This window comes from Erinaceus europaeus, chromosome X (genome assembly GCF_950295315.1).
Source record: "Erinaceus europaeus chromosome X, mEriEur2.1, whole genome shotgun sequence".
In the NCBI taxonomy this organism is placed as follows: domain Eukaryota; kingdom Metazoa; phylum Chordata; class Mammalia; order Eulipotyphla; family Erinaceidae; genus Erinaceus; species Erinaceus europaeus.
Window position 1 is genome coordinate 49,183,811 of NC_080185.1, and position 20,058 is coordinate 49,203,868.

Consider the following 20,058-nt stretch of genomic DNA (forward strand, 5'->3'; position numbering starts at 1 on the left):
CATAGTCATCAGACGCAAAACTATCAAATGCATAGGAGAAATCAATAACAGAACACTTCACAACCTATCCTTTGGAAATATTATGAAAGATTTGTGTCCATCAGCAATGAAAAAAATAAATCACTGTTTTTTTTTTCTTAAATGTGTTGTTATAACCTGCAGGGCTGGGATATGAATCCTGGTCATTGTTTATTCAGGACTCAATACAAAGGGGCAAGGATGTCATATTGGCACCGACCCATAACCCTGCTTTCTTTCTTCCTTTCTTCCTTGAATCCTTCCTTCCTTCCTTTTTTTTTTTTTTATTTTTTCTTCTTAAGTGAATTGTTATAACCTGCAGGGCTGGGATATGAATCCTGGTCCCATTGTTTATTCAGGACCCAATACAAAGGGGCAAGGATGTCATATTGGCACCTACCCCTAACCTTGCTTTCTTTCTTCCTTTATTCCTCCATTCCTTACTCCTTATTTTTTAAATTTTTTCTTCTTAAATGAGTTCTTAAAAAATAAATCACTGAATATATCTGACTGAAAAGCTTCTGTAATGCAAAGGTAGCCTTTAACAAAACCGAAAGAAACCATATAGCATGCGTGTAGATCTTTATATGACATACATCAGATAAAGAGCTAATAACCAAAATATACAAACAATTCAGTAATTCAGAAAAACAAAACACACTAAAAAATAGGAAGAGGACAAATATAGAACATGAAGAGATCCACAGTGCCAGCACATGTATACGAAAAAGTGCTTAAAGGCACTAATTATGAAAACATACATATAAATGCAACTATGAGATACCACTTTAGACTTGAGATAATGTATTACATTGAAAAGAAACCCTTCTACACTGCTCATGGGGATATGAACTGGTCAAATCCTAGTGGAAAAATGTCTGAAGATATCCATGAACAAAAGAAATGGATCTAATGTAAGACTCAGCAACTTCTCTCCTAGGGATCTATCCAAAAGAAACAGAAACAGGTATCTAAAGATACCTATGTACCCAGATTTTCACAGCAGTATAATATAATTAGCCAAAACTTGAAAGAAGCGCAGGTATCCAAGGACAGATGAGTAGCTAAGAAAATTGTGACACACACACACACACACACACGTGTGTGTGTGTGTGTGTGTGTGTGTGTGTGTGTGTGATATTTAGCTTTTAAAAACAATGATGTCATCTCCTTTGACTCATATTGGATGAAACATGAAGGTATTAGGGCTTGGTGGTGGCGCACCTGGTTGAGTGCACATGTTACAATGCACAAGGACCCAGCTTCAAGTCCCCGGTCCTCACCTGCAGGGGGAAAGCTTCAAGAGTGGTGAAGCAGTCCTGCAGATGTCTCTTTGTCTCTCTTCCTCTCTATCCCCCCATTCCCTCTTGATTTCTGGCTGTCTCTATCCAATAAATAAAGATAATAAAATATTTAAAGTAAGAAACTTGAAGGCATCATATTAAGTGAGATAAGCACAAAAGAGAAAGATAAATACTGAATAATCTCACAGATAAGAAAATTGTACCCATGTGTCAACAACTGTCCTATAAACCAATAACCCCACCCAATAAATTTATTTCAAGGGAAAAAAAGAGGAAAAAAAAAAAGGATTGCCTTGAGTCTAAATTCAGTTGGACACAGATAAAAAAATAAAATAGAGGTATATAAAGAATTTAAGTGATACAAAAGAAAAAGTAGTATATAAGTAACTTAAAATTGATCAGTTGTATTTAATAAAGAGTGAATTTTGAAGACATAGCTGTACACTAAGCAACCTTTATAAGGTACAGGTATGACTTCAGTTGCAAAAACTAATTTTTCTTAAAAATGTAAAAATCAGTTTCGCTTGTAGAAAGAAAGCTTTCTTTACACCAAAAACTAAGTTTATGATAGGCTCTTACTGTCAAAATAAATGTGTAATGACACCATCAACTTGTTCAAGAAACATTTGTTAACATGAGTAGTCAAACATTAAGCTGTTCTACAAATGAAATTTCTGACTAATGGTCCATTACTTACCACAACAACTTCAGGAAAGTGCTTGCCTTCTGAGGAAATGGCATGCACACTTGACATATTATTGCTTTCTGTTCATAAGTCAAAATCTGGATGTTAGGTAACACTCCCATGCAGAACTTTTAAGTAATAACCTCCCACTGATTTCAAAGTCACCTTTATACAAAGAAAAAGAAATCATGCATTATAGGAGAAATAACTATGTTAAAAGAACAAAATATAAGACTTCTCCTAGATTTACATTTATCTATCTGCCTGAAATACAAAAGTATTGTTATAGTAACTATTTATGTATTTTGCTTGCCTTTTAAATACTATTTTTTAAATTAACATGTACATAATTTATTTAAAACCCATGTGTTCTATAATGCTTTAGATAGAAAGCATAAGTCATCTTTGCTTGTCTTCTACCATCCCAGAGTCCTTTCTTTCCCTGTAAGAAATGGTTATATATATATATATATATATATATATATATATATATATATATGGCAGTCAGAAATTGAGAGGAGAGGAGGAGATGGAGAAGAAGAGAGACAGAAAGACACCTGCAGAACTGCTTTGGCACTTCTGATGCCTCCCCACGGCAGGTGGAGGACTAGGGTCTTGAACCTGGCTCCTTGTGTATTGTGATATATGTGCTAATCAGGTGCACCACCACCTGGCCCCCGTTTATGTATTTTCTTTAGGAAAAAATGAGTGCCTCGTCCTCCTGTGTAGAACTCTTTTATCTACTCTCATTTTCTCACTTCACAGTTCTTGGATATATTGCAATAAGCTATAGTTAATTAAAGTTTCACCCTTTCCTTAATAAAATTATAAATAATGAATGAATTCTACAAATTCTTTTTTTAGCTTTAAAAATATTTATTAAATGGGTATAAACTCCTGTTTTTTAAATTTATTTTTTTATTTAAGAAAGGATAAATTGACAAATCCATAGGGTAGGAGGGGTACAACTCCACACAATTCCCACCACCCAATCTCCATATCCCACCCCTTCCCCATTAGCTTTCCCATTCTCTATCCCTCTGGGAGCATGGACCCAGGGTCATTGTGGGTTGCAGAAGGTGGAATGTCTGGCTTCTGTAATTGCTTCCCCGCTAAGCATGGGCATTGATTGGTCAGTCCATACTCCTAGTCTGCCTCTCTCTTACACTATTAGGGTGGGTCTCTGGGGAAGCAGAGCTCCAGGCCACATTGGTGGGGTCTTAGTCCAGGGAAGCCTGGCCGGCATCCTGATGGCATCAGGAACCTGGTGACTGAAAAGAGAGTTAACGTACAAAGCTAAACAAATTATTGAGCAATCATGGACCCAAAGCTTGGAATAGTGGAGAGGAAGTTTTAGGGGGATACTCACTGCAAACTCTAGTTTACTTCTGCTTTCAGGTATATATTTTGCAGTAGTTTATGGATACGTGTGAACATATGCTCTCTCTCACAGAAACTGGTGTATATCTAGGTTTTGGGACTTTGTTAGAAAGTGAACCACCTGATATAGAATTAGAGAATACTATATAAGGAAAGGTCTCACCCAAGTAATGAAGCTGAAGGGTTGTCATTCCACAAGTGAAGTCTCTGGACACAGTCTGAAGTGAAGCATGTTGAGGTGGCAATCGTTGTGTTGGTTAGGTTGTGATCGGCAGATGCAATATTATTTGATATGGATTGGGAGAGACATACGGGAAAGTGGGCCCTATCCAAAGGTTGCAGGACTGAGGGGAGTAGAGGCTGTATAGTGGATATGTGACGTTCCTGCTGTCTTAGGGTTCAAAAAGACAATGGACAGTTGTTAATGTTATCATCACATTATTTGGTAATTGGGTTAACTTTGAAAAGTCCTTTTTTAGCGTTTGCTGTACAGTACCCAGTATCTTCTTTATAGCTGTGCTATTGGTTGCTTCTGATCTACTTGGTCTAGGCTTTTGAGAGAGTTCACATACCAAATACACAGGCTAAATATTTAAAAGACTCAGTCTGTGTTTTAAAAAAATCGAGACATACAATTAATTTTCCCCCTCTCATATTAATTAACTACTGATTTATATGACTACATTTTTCTAGGAGTGTACATAAACACCATTCCCACCACCAAAGGACTGTGACCCATCCCTCCCACCCACTCCCACCCCCCACTGGCCCAGGAAGCTGCATGTATACCCCTCACCACAGGGATTTTACTTTGGTGCCCTACTTACAATTTGGTCAGTTCCTGCTTTTAGTTTCCCTTTCAGGTCTTCTTAGTCAACTTCTTTTGACGAGTGGGATCATCCCATACTCATCTTTATCTTTCTGACTTAGCTCACTTAACATAATTCCTTCTAACTCTGTCCAAGATGGGTCAGAGAAGGTGGGTTCATTGTTCTTAATAGCTGCATAGTATTCCATTGTTTATATATACCAGAACTTTCTCAGCCACTCATCTGTTGTCGGGCACCTGGGTTGCTTCCAGGTTTTAGCTATTATGAACTCTGCTGCTATGAACATAGGAGTACACACCTCTTTTTGGTTGGGTGTTATGGAGTCCTTGGGTATAACCCCAGGAGAGGAATTACTGGATCATATGGAAGGTCCATGTCTAGCCTTCTGAGAGTTCTCCAGATTGCTCTCCACAGAGGCTGGACCAATTTACATTCCCACCAGCAATGTAAAAGGGTTCCTCTGTCCCCACAACCTCTCCAGCATTTGTTGCTGCTGTCCTTTTTGATGTATGCCATTGTTACAGGAGTGAGGTGGTATCTTAGTGTTATCTTAATTTGCATTTCTCTAACAATCAGTGACCTAGAGCAGTTTTTCATATGTTTGTTAGCCTTTTGGATCTCCTCTGAGGTGCATGTTTTGTTCATCTCCTCTGCTCACTTTTGGTTGGGGTCATTTGCTTTTTTGGTGCTAAGTTTGCTGAACTCTTTATATATTTTGGTGATTAGTTTCTTGTCTGAAGTATGGCATGTGAAGATCTTCTCCCATTCTGTGAGGGGTATCTTTGTTTGTTTAATAGTTTTTTTGGATGTGAAGAAGCTTTTCAATTAGATATAGTCCCATTGATTTGTTTCTGTTTTAGTCTTCCTTGCAACTGGGTTTGACTCATCAAAGATGTCCTTGAGGTGTAGGTGGGCCAGTGTGTCACCAATGTTTTCTGGTCTGACATCCAGGTCTTTGATCCTTTTGGAGGTGATTATTGTTTCTGGTGAGATAAAGTGGTTCAATTTCATTCTTATGCATGTTACAACCCAGTTTTCCCAGCACCATTTAATGAAGAGAGCCTCCTTCTTCATTTAATGCTTTGGGCCCACTTATCAAAGATTCGATGTCCATAGGTGTGGGGATTTATTTCTGGGCTTTCAATTCTGTTCCACTGGTCTGTGTGCCTATTTTTGTTCCAGTACCATGCTGTTTTGATGATAATGGCTTTATAATATAGTTTAAGTTCTGGGAGTGTGATGCCTCCATTTCTGTTTCTTTTCCACAAGATGGTTTTGGCAATTCTAGGTCTTTTCAGGTTCCAGATAAATGATTGTATTGTTTGGTGGATCTTTGATGGGTATTGCATTAAATTTGTATATGGCTCTGGGGAGAATATTCATTTTGATGATATTTATTCTTCCAATCCATGAGCATGGGATATCTTTCCATTTCTTGGTATCAGTTTCTATTTCCTTTAGTAGTGACTCATAGTTTTCAGTATACAAGTCTTTCACTTCTTGGGTCAGCTTTATTCCTAGGTATTTGATGGATTTTGCTGAAACAGTAAATGGGATTGATTTCTGGATGTCTTCTTCAGATTTAGTGTTTGCATAAAGAAATTCCACTGGTTTTTGTACATTGATTTTTGTAGCCTTATACCTTGCTATATTGCCTAATAACTTCCGGTCATTTTCTGCTGGATTCTTTAGGTTTTTCTATGTACACTATCATATCATCTGCAAATAGTGAGAACTTGACTTCTTCCCTTCCAATCTGTATTCCTTTGATTTCTCTCTCTTGCCTGATTGCTATGGCAAGAACTTCCAATAATATGTTGAAGAGTAATGGTGACAGTGGATAGCCCTGTCTAGTCCCTGATCTGAGGGGGAATGCTTTCAGCTTCTGTCCATTGAGTATGATGTTCTCTCTAGGTTTGCTATATATAGATTACACTATCTTGAGGAATTCCCCATCTATTCCCATTTTTTTGTAGAGTTTTGAGCATGAATGGTTGTTGGATTTTTTCAAAGGCTTTCTCTGCATCTATTGAGATAATCATGTGGTTTTTGGCTTTTCTTTTATTGATGTGGTAAATGACATTGATTGACTTACGGATGTTGAACCAGCCTTGCATTCCTGGGATGAATCCCACTTGGTCGTGAGGTCGTGATGAACAATCTTTTTGATGTGTTGCTGTATCCGGTTGGCCAAGATCTTGTTTAATATTTTGGCATCTATGTTCATCAGAGATATTGTTCTGTAGTTTTCCTTTTTTGTTCTGTCCCTATCAGCTTTTGGTATCAGGGTGATGTTGGCTTCATAGAAGGTGGAAGGGAGTATTCCTGTTCCTTCAATCTTTTGGAAAAGCTTAAGAAGTATGGGTACTAACTGTTTCCTGAAAGTTTTGTAGAATTCATTTGTGAAGCCATCTGGTCTAGGACTTTTGTTGTTGGGGAGATTCTTAATAACGATTTCAATTTCTTTGTCTCTGATTGGTGCATTTAGATTTTGTAGTTCCTCTTGGTTCAGTTTTGGAGGGGCATATGTTTCTAGAAATTGTTCATTTCTTCCAGATGCACTAGCTTGGTGGCGTATAGTTCATAGAAGTTTTTCATGATTCTCTGGATTTCTGTGGTGTCAGTTGTGATATAGCCTCCATTGTTTATAATTATTTTTTTATTTTTTTATTGAGGAATTAATGTTTTATATTCAACAGTAAGTACAGTAGTTTGTACATGTATAATATTCCCCAGTTTCCCATATAACAATATAACCCCCACTAGGTCCTCTGAATCCTTCTTGGACCTGTATTCTCCCCACCCATATACCTCAGAGTCTTTTAATTTGCTGTGATACGCCAATTCCAGTTCAGGTTCTACTCGTGTTTTCTTTCTGATCTTGTGTTTAATCTTTGAACTGAGAGTGAGATCATCCCATATTCATCCTTCTGTTTCTGACTTATTTCACTCGACATGACTTTTTCAAGGTCCATCCAAGATCGGCTGAAAACGGTGAAGTCACCATTTTTTATAGCTGAGTAGTATTCCATTGTGTATATATACCACAACTTGCTCAGCCACTCATCTGTTGTTGGACAACTGGGTTGTTTCAAGGTTTTGGCTATTACAAATTGTGCTGCAAAGAACATATGTGTGCAATTCTATTAATTTGAATCTTCTCTCTTTTTTGTTTGGTGAGTCTGGCTAGGGGTTTGTCAATTTTATTTAATCTTTCAAAGAACCAACATTTGGCTTCATTGATCTTTTGTATGGTTCTTTTATTTTTGATGTTGTTTATTTCTGCTCGAACTTTAGTGATTTCTGTGATTCTGGTTGCTTTAGGGTTCCTTTGTTCCTCTTCCTCTAAGTCCTTGAGATGTGCAGTAAGGTCGTTCATTTGAGCTTCTTCTTGGTGTTTAATATGTGATTGTATGGCTATACGTTTCCCTCTCAGTACTGCTTTAGCTGTGTCCCAAATATTTTGATATGGACACATTTTTTATTTGTTTCCAGGAACATTTGAATTTCCTGCTTGAATGAGTCTCTGACCCAGTGGTTCTTAAGGAATATGTTGTTTAGGTTCCAAATTCTGTGACTTTTAATAATTGTCTGTTTGTTGTTAAATGTTAGTTTTACTCCACTGTGGTCTGAGAAGATACTTGGGATGATTTCGATGCTCTTGAATTTATTGATGTTGTCTTTGTGGCATAGCATGTGGTCTATCCTTGAGTATGTGTTATGTGGATTTGAAAAGAAGGTGTATTCCAGTTTTTTGGGGTGAAGTACTCTGAAAATGTCCAAGAGGTCTAGTCTGTCAATCTCGTCATTTAATTTGGTTGTTTCTTTGTTGATTCTCTGCTTTGTTGATCTGTTTAAGTGTGAGAGTGGGGTGTTAAAGTCTCCCACTATTATTTTATTACTATCTATGTATTTTTGAAGTTATTTCAGTAGGTGCTTGATGTATTTAGATGGTCCCTTATTGGGTGCATAGATGTAAATAATTGTTAAGTCTTCTTGGTTGATTGACTCTCTAATCATTATAAAATGTCCTTGCCTATCTTTTATCACTTTAGTTAATTTAAAGTCTACTGTGTCTAAGATGAGAATGACTGTTCCTGCCCTTTTGTGGTCCGTTAGCCTGTATGATAGTTTTCCAACCTTTCACTTTAAGACTGTGTTTATCTTGTTGCGACAGATGGGATTCTTGCAAGCAGCATATGGTTGGGTTATCTTTTCTGATACATACCCCACTCTGTGCCTTTTGATGGTTGAGTTTAAGCCATTGAGATTTATTGATTTTATGGATTTAGTGTATTGTAGTGCCATTGTTCAACAAATTTTTGTTTGCTCTGATATATTGCAAGTGTTATAGTTATGTTCTTGTTTATAAGAGGTCTTTTAGAACCTCTTTCAGGGCCTGTTTGGTGATGGTTGCCTCCTTTAACTGTTGTTTTTCTAAGAAGGTTTTGATCTCTCCATCTAGTTTGAATGAAAGTCTAGCAGGATATATTATCCTTGGTTGAAACCCTTTTTCATTCAGGGCTCAATAGATATCTTGTCATTCTCTTCTGGATTTTAGAGTTTGAATGGAGAAGTCTGCAGATAATCTTATGGGGTTTCCCCTGTATGTGACTTTTTGTTTCTCTCTTGCAGTCTTTAGGGTACTTTCTTTATCCTTATTCCTTCTCATTGTGACTATGATGTGTCTTGGTGTCTTCAGGTCTGGACTGATTCTGTTTGGTACTCTCTGGGCCTCTTGAATCTTGATGTCCTTTCTGTTATTCAGGTCTGGGAAGTTTTCTTCTATGATTTCCTCTAGAATATTTGCTTCCCCTTCCTCTCTTTCTTCCTCTGGCAGGCCAATTATATGTATGTTACTTCTTTTGAGATCATCCCATATGTCTCTGTTGTTGTTTTCAGTGTCTCTCAATCCCTTTTTGAACTTTTAACCACTTTCTTAGTTTTCTCTAACTCATCCTCTGTCTGACTAATTCTGTTTTCTGCTTCTGTTAGTCTGATTTCCATTCCCTCAGCTTCTTTCTTCATTTCCACTGTTTCAACTTCCAGTTCTCTAATTGCTTCAAGATAATCTATATTTTCCTTGGGGGACTCAACTGTTGTTTCCCTAATACTGTCATTGCTTTCCTCCAATGTTGTTTTCATTTCTGTGATTAATAAGTTTATGATTGCTTGCATACTTTTCTTATCTATAGTTACTTCTGGATGATTTGTAGTTTCTTCTGGGCTCTTGTCTTCATTCATTGAAATAGCAGTTTTATTTGTTTTTGATCTACCCATTTTTTGATTTATGTCTTTCTTATTTTTATGCTCTGTTGTTCCTCAGTTGTTGTGTCTTGAGGACAAGCAACAGTGTACTAAATACCTTTATGACAAATTCACTCACCAACCTCAGGAATTACTATAGCAACTGAAGCAAGTATTGAAGCAGTTTAATCACTACCAGTTAGCCAAACAATTTCTCCAGTCTGTGAAAAAATAGCAACCAAGTCCAAGTGAAGAAGAAAGAGAAAAGAAAGAAGGGATAGAAAGAATAGACAGTTATGAAAAACTACTATCCACTGTGGATTCTAGGGGTAACAAGAGGAGAAAGGGAAGCAGAGCAGAGATACACACATAGAGAGTCCACTCTGAGTCAGATTTCTTCTCCAAAATAATTCACAAATTCAGAAAAGCAAAGAAAAAGGAAGAAGTGTATGACAAGATAAAAAAGAGAGAGAGAGAAACAAAAGAGAGAATAGAGAAAAGATAAGAAAAAGAGCTGTAATTAAAGAGCAATGAAAGGAAAGTTTTTTAATTGATTATTTTTTATTTTATTTTGTTTTTGATTTTTTTAATTAGCTAGAAGGAGGAAGAAGGGGAGAGTCTGTAGAGGAGGTAGGAGTAACGAGACAAGTTCCTCTTACTATAGATAAGATGCCCACTACCCTAGCAATGAAAGATACCCTAAGAGTTAATTCTGATCAACCTAATGTGGGGGGGGATATATGCCTTTATATAATATTAATAATAAAATAGAGCAGGGTAAAAAACCCTGTCCCAGATTGCCTCAAGCCTCCTGAGCAGAGGCAGCTGATTGTTTGAAGGAAAATAAAACCCTCAGGACTAGACAAGGATAGCAGGAATAGAGAGTTATGCAAATCTACTATCCACTTTATATTCTAGGGGTAGCTAATGGAGGAAGGGAAGTTGAGCAGAGATACACAGAGAGAGAGTCCACTCTGAGTCAGATTTCTTCCCCAAAATAATTCTCAAATATGTATCAGTGAATTCAGAAAGCTGAAGGATTATGGAAGAAAGGATGACAAGAATGAGAAAAAAAGAGAGAGAGAAAGAAAATAAAAAGATAAGAAAAAGAACAGTAATAAAAGAGCAGTAAAAGGAAAGAGTTTTTTATTTATTTATTTTTTATTATTTAATTAGCTATGCAGGAGAGGGAGGGAGGGGAGCTGCCTAAGCAGAGGCAGCTGGTTGGCTACTTAGAAAGAGAAAAGGCCAAAGTTTTCAGAAGGGAATAGAAGTTGAATGAATTATACCCCCTGGAAGTTCAGGAATCTTGGTAAAGAAAGAAGCTCAGCAGGTGAGTCTACTATGAGCTGGTCCCCAGGGACTGGTTATGGGGGCGGGGTGCACTTTGGGAATAATAATTTAAAAGAAAATTTTTTCCCTTTCTTTTTGCTTTATTTTTTAACCCAAATTAAGTTATAGTCACATCCTTGGTGTCACCCCTAGGACCTCTTATTGAATGGCCTACTAAAGGCAGAAAATCCTACCGTTTCTAGTCGATGTGGTCAGAGCTCAAGCCACTAGCAGCTTCTCAGTCCTCCATCTTTTGGGAACCCCCCAGAATCATACCCCTCTTATCCTATTGTCTTGTCACTGTCCATTTTATCTATAAAATTATTAAAATAATGAAATTAATAGTCTAGTAATGATCTATTATTGTTCAACTGGGAATAATTATAGTTTTCCTCTTAGCTAACTAAAACAAAAAACAGAAATGTTAAATTTAGAGTTGAAGACATGATGAAAGCCATCAAGGACAGAAACAAGTCTTATGTGTCAAATATTTCACCAAATAGTGAATTCAAGTATATATTTTCAAAGGAAATTAAAAGTGCCATTTCAGTATACACATAAATTATAGTAAATCAAAACAGACTGCTGTAATAAAAAGAAAACTATGGATGTCTGAATATGAGAATAAACTTGTCACAACAATCCCTTAAACTGAGAGGTAATCCTAAATGAACGTGTAATTATTTTCAGTTCTACAAAAGCTGAGAGAGACAAGGAAGATACAAAAGAAAACTTGGAAGTTAACTGAGATAGGTTCCTGAAATTTAAGAAAACAGGTCACCTCCATAACATAACAGTGAATGTTGAAGCAGTAAGTGCTACTGAAATTATTTCAGATAATTAATGAAGGTGTTTACAAGATTTTCATTCAATGTAAATGTTAAGTCTTATACTGGAAGAAAATGCTATCTAGATTTTACTATAACTATTATTTTTACTTCAAGAGAAGATAATGCCTGCCATGTAAAATATTCTAAAAGTCCTCCTATAAACATTAGCAACATCACCAAAAACCTGCTTTATATAAGGACACACAAAAAAGTATTGGATAATAGCATTGAAATACTTTAAAACCATGAAGATGGATCAGAAAACACAGTCCAACCATATGCTGTCTGCAAGAATGACATTTAAGACAACAAAACAAACACAGATTCAAAGTAAAAGGAGGAAAAACTCTCATACATGCCAGCAGACTACAAAAAAAGAGCAGGAATAGCTATCTCATGTTAGCTGAGGGTTCTTTGTGCTTTCACCTGTAGAAGACATTTAGATATTTGTGTTGGTATGGTTTTGCCTTTTTAAAAAAATTATTATTTCACTTTTTTTTCTTTTTCTTTCTTCTTTCACTCTGGTTTGACCAATCATTCCTTTCACTTTTGAGGTGGTTGTTGTATTGGATGGTGGTTGATTTGGTTCTTTTGGGGGACATGTTTGGTATCTTAATCATTGATAAAATGACTTTGTGGGACCCTGGCTTGGTTCAGGTTTAAAACAGTCAAAGGTTAATTATATGGTGGTACAGCAGTACAGAATGGAATTTTGTAGGCACAGCAAGATAGGTAATAATTGGGAAGGGTAAAAATAGGCCAGGGCCATGAAATAAGTTAACTACAAAATCTCAACTTCACGTGCATAAGTCCCAGGAGGAGAGAACATGGCAGGATCACAATCATGTTGGAAAATAGGGAACTGGGAGAGCAGTTTAGAGGAAAAGAAGGATCCAGGGAAAAAAGGGCTGGATTTTCAGTTGCCTGGAAGTTAAGTAATTTGGCTTACATAAATTCATCAGCCTGACATCATCCTTATACTAATTATATCTCTCAGACCAGCCTCAGCAGTAGGCTAACCAAGGGCCAAAGTGCTTTTCACAGTATATATCAAGACAGTCTAGATTGGTTTTGCTCTTCTGTTTTTGTTATTGATGTTTGTTTGTTTGTTTCTGGTTTAACCAACCCTTGATTTTTTAATTGCTATTGTTGTAGTATTTTTTGAGATTTGTTTATGATTTTATTTGTGAGAGGAGTCTGGTGTGGTGTGGCTCTGTCCATTCATAAACAGAAGCTGAGAAAGAAGAACACAAAGGGAAACACAAAGTAGAATTTGACTGAGTATGGAGTATTGCACCAAAGTAAATAACTGGGGAGAGGTAAGGGTAGATTTTCAGCACCATTATACCGGAGGTATGGGTAGGACGCAGGCCTTTGGTGGCAGGAATGGTATTACTATGTGCTCCTATTAATGTATAATCTTATAAACCACTATTTAATAAATATGAGAGGGGAAAATTGATTTAATTTCTCAAGCTTTTTAATGTATAGACCACAGTTCTGGGTATATGTTCTTTCAATCTAAGCACTTAAGGCTTCAAATTAGAAAACTGATTGAATATCAACATTGAACTCAAATTGATAATGCATTTCAAATAATAACTTTTTTTGAAATATGAAATCACCTATAATCTTAGACCAAGGAGACCATAACTAACTGGTCTTGTCAGTATATAATATTTATTTATTTATAAATGGCATAAAATGTCACAAATTATGGTAAGGTCTCGTATGGTATAGTAAATCCTAACCATTAATTTTCAAAGTAAACCAAGTTCCCAAATAACTTGATTATCATAATAACTACTTATTGCTGCCTTAAATTCTAAGGCAGCAAGTAATCTTTTTCATTCATTATAAAACCCACATTTCTCGCAGTCCTGAAACACCTGGGGCTTTGCTCATTTCCCTTTATTCTTCTATTGATCCATATTATTTGATACTGCATCACCTTATCTCAACCAAATGAACACAATCAGTTCCGCCTCAACATGTTTTAATTCAGATTCTGTCCAGAGACGCCAAGCCTGGGATGTCAAACCTCCAGCTCCAATACTCTGGTAAGATCTTCACTAGATCATAGGACTGCTTAGTTTCATTTTGAGTGGCACACTTCTTAACAAAGCTACATAGCCTAGTTATAGACCAGGCCCCATGAGATAGGGCACATGTACACATGTATCCATAAGTTAGGGGAAAATGTGGGTTGCATTGGATCGACCTTCTCGTGGTGCATCCCGTGAGTACCCATTCATTGGGGAAACTGACGATCCTTCCTAGCCGACTGAATCCACATGGATCCCAGTCACTTTCAAAGCCAGCAACAAGCAGCTCCTGACAGCTTTACTGTTGACTGGCTACGGAAGAAGGGCAAACGCTAGAAGAAGAAGGGGAAAATGTATACCTTAAAGTAAAAGGGCTCAATAGTCTGCAATGACTGTGAGTGCAGCAAGCAAGTAGAAAGACTTAAAAAATACACCATAGGGAGTCGGGCAGTAGCGCAGCAGGTTAAGCACAGGTGGCACAAAGTGCAAGACAGGTGGAAGAATCCTGGTTTGAGCCCCGGCTCCCCACCTGCAGGGGAGTCACTTCACGGGAAGTGAAGCAGGTCTGCAGGTGTCTATCTTTCTCTCCCTCTCTCTCCATTTCTTTCTGTCCTATCCAACAACAACTACAACAATATAAAATCAACAAAAAGGAATAAATAAATATTTTAAAAGGAAAAAAAAACACCATAAAGTACTTAAGAAATATTTTCTCCTTAGATCTAGATACCCTCCTCACCTACTTCCTATTTCACTTCCCTCAACCACTCTAAGTCTAGACCTTTAAGATAAGGGAAGGTTGACACAAGCTGGAAAAGGCCAAGAGACTGGCACACTTTAATGATGGACCTCTTGACCATTACCAGACTACACCATCATCTAGGGCCTTAGTCAGGGAATTCTGTGATTTCCACACAGACATGATGGGCCTAGACCTCTAACAGATTCCCCTTTCCACCATCAAAGGTTTTATCCATCAGGAACAACATCATTATCCCACTAGTCTACTGCTACAAGACCTTGACCTCTATGAAGAACAACAATAATAGAAACTGTCGCCCTCTCCAATAGGAGACTGGGTTAACATACTCTGCCACTTAAGAAAGATTGATCCTAAAATGAGTACAGTCTAGAAGGTTCCTAGCTATGACCATGGGATGTGAGCTCAGTCTTACAGGGATGCAGAGGTTACACAGGCTCCAGTACTAAATATGAATGGACATGAGACATAGGTCAGAGTGATGGGGTTTACAGTTAAAAAATATATAAACTTTTCCCATATTTGTGACCTACTCTATACCTTGATCCAGCTTTCTAGTACTACTCCCAACTCTGACACCATCTTCCCAGACAAGACTTTTAGCCTACCTGCATGATAGCTGTTGTTCTCAGGAAAAAATGAGTAAAGTTATGACCCCTTGGGATATACCTAAAATAGACTTTCTAGACTCTTCCAACAGGAAGACTTCCAAATTTCGTCTGCTATAGACTTGCCTTTAGATACCTGATTATTAAACAATGTGTTATGCTTTATATCTTAATGCTTTTCAGCGACCAGGTAGCATATGCTACCATGACGCCATCCTGACTTCCCTGGGCAGATAACCTCACCTCTGTGTCCTAGAACCTCACCTCCCCAGAGCCCTAACCCACTAGGAAAAGAAAAGAACAGGCTGGGAATATGGGTTGACCTGTCAATGCCTTTGTTCAGGGGAGAAGCAATTACAGAAGCCAGACCTTATACCTTCAGCATGCCATAAAGATCTTTGGTCTAGGGCAGTAGCACAGTGGGTTAAGTACACATGGTGGGAAGTGCAAGGACCCACGTAAGGATCCCGGTTTGAGAACCTACCTCCCCACCTGCAATGGGGGAAATGGGTAGAGGGGCTTCATAAGCGGTGAACCAGGTTTGCATGTGCTTTCTTTCCCCCTCTGTCTTCCCCTCCTCTCTCCATTTCTCTCTGTCCTATCCAACAACAACAGCAGCAATGACAACAACAACAATAATAATAACAACAACGATAAACAGCAAGGACAATAAGAGGGAAAAATAGCCTCCAGGAGCAGTGTATTCACAGTACAGGCACTGAGCCCCAGCAATAACACTGGAGGCAAAAAAAAAAATCTCTGGTCCATCCTGCCAGAGGGATAAAGAATAGGGAAACTTCCAATAGAGGGGATGGGATATGGAACTCTGGTGATGGGAATTGTATGGAATTGTACCCCCTTTATCCCACAACCTTAGCAATCATTATTAAATCACTAATAAAATAAAGTTTTAAAAAAAGAGAAGACAATGTCTAAATTCAAAACTTCAAAAGATAGGCTGGCATTATGGTTCATAACCAATGAAAATCGTAGTGGCCTCAAAAATGGGGTAAAATTATACTTACTGTGTTCTGTAGATGAAACAATAAGTCCAGAATGATGACACATCTGTTTACATCATAATTTACTGAGTATTTTAAACTCGTGAATGAGGCATACTGTTAAGAAAAATATGCTTCTTTGAAAAATATCACTTCTCACCTATCACTTAGTCATCTGAGACCTCTTATAAACATGCACAAGATTAGTGCCTTTATACTTGTTAACAAAACATACATCCAGCAGCCCATGGATCAATGAATAATCTCAAGTTTCACATTTTTATTGTTTAAGAAATATATCTATGGGGAATCAGAGCTCCAGGATATATTGGTCGGATTGTCTGTCCAGGAAAGTCTGGTTGGCATCATGCTAGCATCTGGAACCTGGTGGTTGAAAAGAGAGTTAACATACAAAGCCAAACAAATTGTTGAGGATTCATGAACTTAAAGGCTGCGATAGTGCAGAAGAAGAGTTTTTTTTGGGGGGACTCCATTTTGTAGATAGCTAGTAGGCTTATTTTAATAATATTCCCAAGGGCCTGTAGCTGTACCAGTTTTTTTCCCCACCCAACTAGGGAAAGAGAGAGGCAAGCTGGGAGTATGGATCGACCTGTCAATGCCCATGTTCAGTGCAGAAGCAATTACAGAAGCCAGACCTTCCACCTTCTGCATCCCACAATGACCTTAGGTCCATAAGAATAGGAAAGCTATGGGGGGGGATGGGATACGGAGTTCTGGGAATGGCAATTATCTGGTGTTGTACCCTTTTATCCTATGGTTTTGTCAGTGTTTCCTTTTTATAAATAAAAAAATAAAGAAATACATCTCATTATGTTGCAACAGCCATAGTTGCATAGTGATTTTTCTGATAGGTATGGGCAAAATAACTTAAAAAAAAATCTTCTTGAAAGTATCATTAAAAACTTGTAATTTATGGACAGAGGTTAAAATGTCAACATTAGCAGAAACTTAGGAGAAGTTGATTTCAATCTTTATGTATGCCTTTGAGGGCCATCAACATGTCAGAGTAGTAAATAACTGCAGAAGAGGAAACAGGAGGTGAACAATAATTATAAGTGGAGCCTAAAGCTGTGACTTTAATGTTGCAGTCCCAGATATACCATGGATGAGGAGATTCTTCTATTATGTCATCTCTGGGATTGCTTATTCATATATATATATATGTATATATATATACATATATATATATGAAAATTGAGATAAAGAGAGATAGAGATAGAGAGACATCTGAGCACTGAAGCATCCTTTAATGCATTGGAGGTTGAGCTCAGAAAGGCAATAGTTTTTAATAGATAAGCAAATAGTTTTAATCAAAAGGAATCTAATAATATTGAAGATGCTATAAACATTTTGAGATATCAACAAAGGATTTGTCTATCATATCAATTTATCTGATAAATCAGAGGCAGGTTTTAAGAAAAATAACTTCAGTTTGACAGATTTTCTTTAGGTAAAATTGTATCAAACAGCATTACATGCTACAGAGAAAGTTTGGTGAAAAGAATATGAATCAGTATAGTGAGTTTAATTTTAATTTCATTATTTAAAGTTGACACAATCATTCCAAATCAATAACTACAACCCTGATTGATTAGTAGTGATCATCATGAAGGGAAGAATCTACATCAGCAAAAATACTCAAAAGATAATTAGCATGCTTAAAATTTAATTTATTTGATGTTTGTCTGCAGTATTATAACCTTTTAAGAGTGTAGTTTTGTGTGTGTGTGTGTGTGATTCGCCATACTCATCACCAAAACCCCAGTATTATTTCACCAAAAAGATCCTTCTACCTATCCTCTTCACTTTTCCCCACTGTTCTCTTCAATAGTTTTCATAAGGTCTAAGAGTTCCATTTATAATTTTAGTAAAATTTGTTTCACTTATTTATATTCCACATGTGAGTGAAACCATATGGTAGTTGCCCTTTGCTCCATTAATTATATCACATAGCAAAATAACAGTATGCCCCTTCCATTTAATTACAAAACTCAATGCTTATCATCTATATTCTTTCATGGTTATTGCTGTGACTCCATGTCTGCACAACTCCAACATCTCAGTGGATACTTGTGTTATTTCAGATAGAAGGTGAAAGGTAAAGAGAGGAGATGGGAAAAGAGTGAGAGAAACTATAGATTTCTCCACTGTTGACAAAGTTTTTCATGCAATTGACCCTTTATGGTAACCAGGAGTTACACTGGAATCCTTGAGCATGGCAAAATCTGGGGATCTACTGAGTATTATCAACCACTGCTCCACATCCATGTCATATTTTTAATGACATGGAATTATACCACTGAATAAATATCCCAGTGTTTCTGCAATTTATTTTAGTTTTTTTTCTATTTTATTGGGGGAAATGGATTGACTTACAGTATAGATGTTGACACAGGCACTGTTTCTAATCTCCTTGTGGTAGATTTCTGCAGAACACTTTCACCTCAACATAGGTCCTTTTACATTATTATACACCAAGACCCCTTTCTCCCCTTTTCATCCTCTCCTTCTCATTTTGCTTTGGTGCATAAACAGTCCATGGTACTGATAGACTTTTAGAATGTGATGTTTTCATAAGACTTTACTTTAAAAATCAGTATCTTGCAGTATATTAAAAAACATTTTTCATCATGATCAAGTGCAGTTTATCCCAGGGATGCAAGGATAGTTTAATATGTGTAAGTCAATCAATGGGATCCACCACATAAATAAAAACAAGACCAAAAACTACATGATTATATACATAGATGCAAAGAAAGCCTTTAACAAAATCCAGGGTTGCATTGGATCGACCTTCTCGTGGTGCATCCCGTGGTACCCATTCATTGGGGGAAACTGACGATCCTTCCTAGCTGACTGAATCCACATGGATCCCAGTCACTTTCAAAGCCAGCAACAAGCAGCTCCTGACAGCTTTCAACCTGACGCTGTTGACTGGCTACGGAAGAAGGGCAAACGCTAGAAGAAGAAGAAGAACAAAATCCAGTATCCCTTCATGATCAAAACACTACGAAAATAGGAATACATGGAATATTTCTCAAGATAGTGGAGTCTATATACTGCAAACCTACATACAGCATCATATTCAATGGGGAAAAGCTGAAAGGATTCCCACTCATATCAGGTCCTTCTTTTTCTTTGGTGCAGTATAGCCTACCCAGTCAATGTTTTTCTTTTTCTGTCATTTTTTCTTTCTTCATTTTTCATTTGCACTTAGTTATTATTGGACAGAGATAGAGAGGAACTGAGAGGAGGATGCAGAGAATGCAAGAGACAGAGGGACAGCTCTGCTTAACCATTCATCAAGCTTTTCCCCCTGCAGGTAGGGACCAAGGGCTCAAACCCAGGTCCTTGTGCATTGTAATACATGTGCTTAACCAGGTGCGCCACTGCCTGGCCCCTCTGTCCTTGTTTCTTAATTTCTACCTATAAGTGAGATCACCTAGTATTTGTACTTCTTGGCTTATCTTATTTACAGTAATGTTTTCCAGTTTCATACAAGAAGAAGCAAAGGAGATAACTTCATGATTTTTAAAAGCTGTGTAGTATTCCATTGTACGTATATACAACACATTTCTTAGCCACTCATTCATCTGTTGTTTGGCATCTATGCTAAGTTTAAGTTTAGATTATTATGAACCCTGCTATAAATATAGGTGAACATATATCTCTTCTAATAGGTATTTATGTCCTTTGGAAACAAGGAATTGCTGGTTAGGTAGGCTTATTTCTAGTGTTCTGAGAAGTGTACACATTGTTTTATTATGTTTTGTAATTTTGAAAATCATCTTTATTTAATAGAGATAGAGATTGAGAGGGAAGAGGAAGAGAGGAAGAGAGACAGAGAGACACCTGCAGACCTACTTCAACACTTGCAAAGCTTTCTGCCTGCAGGTGTGGGCCGGGGGCTTGAATCTGGTTCCCTGTGCACTGTAATGTGTGAGTTTTACCAGTTGAGCCATCACCCAACCTCTCCACATTGTTTTCTACAAATTTT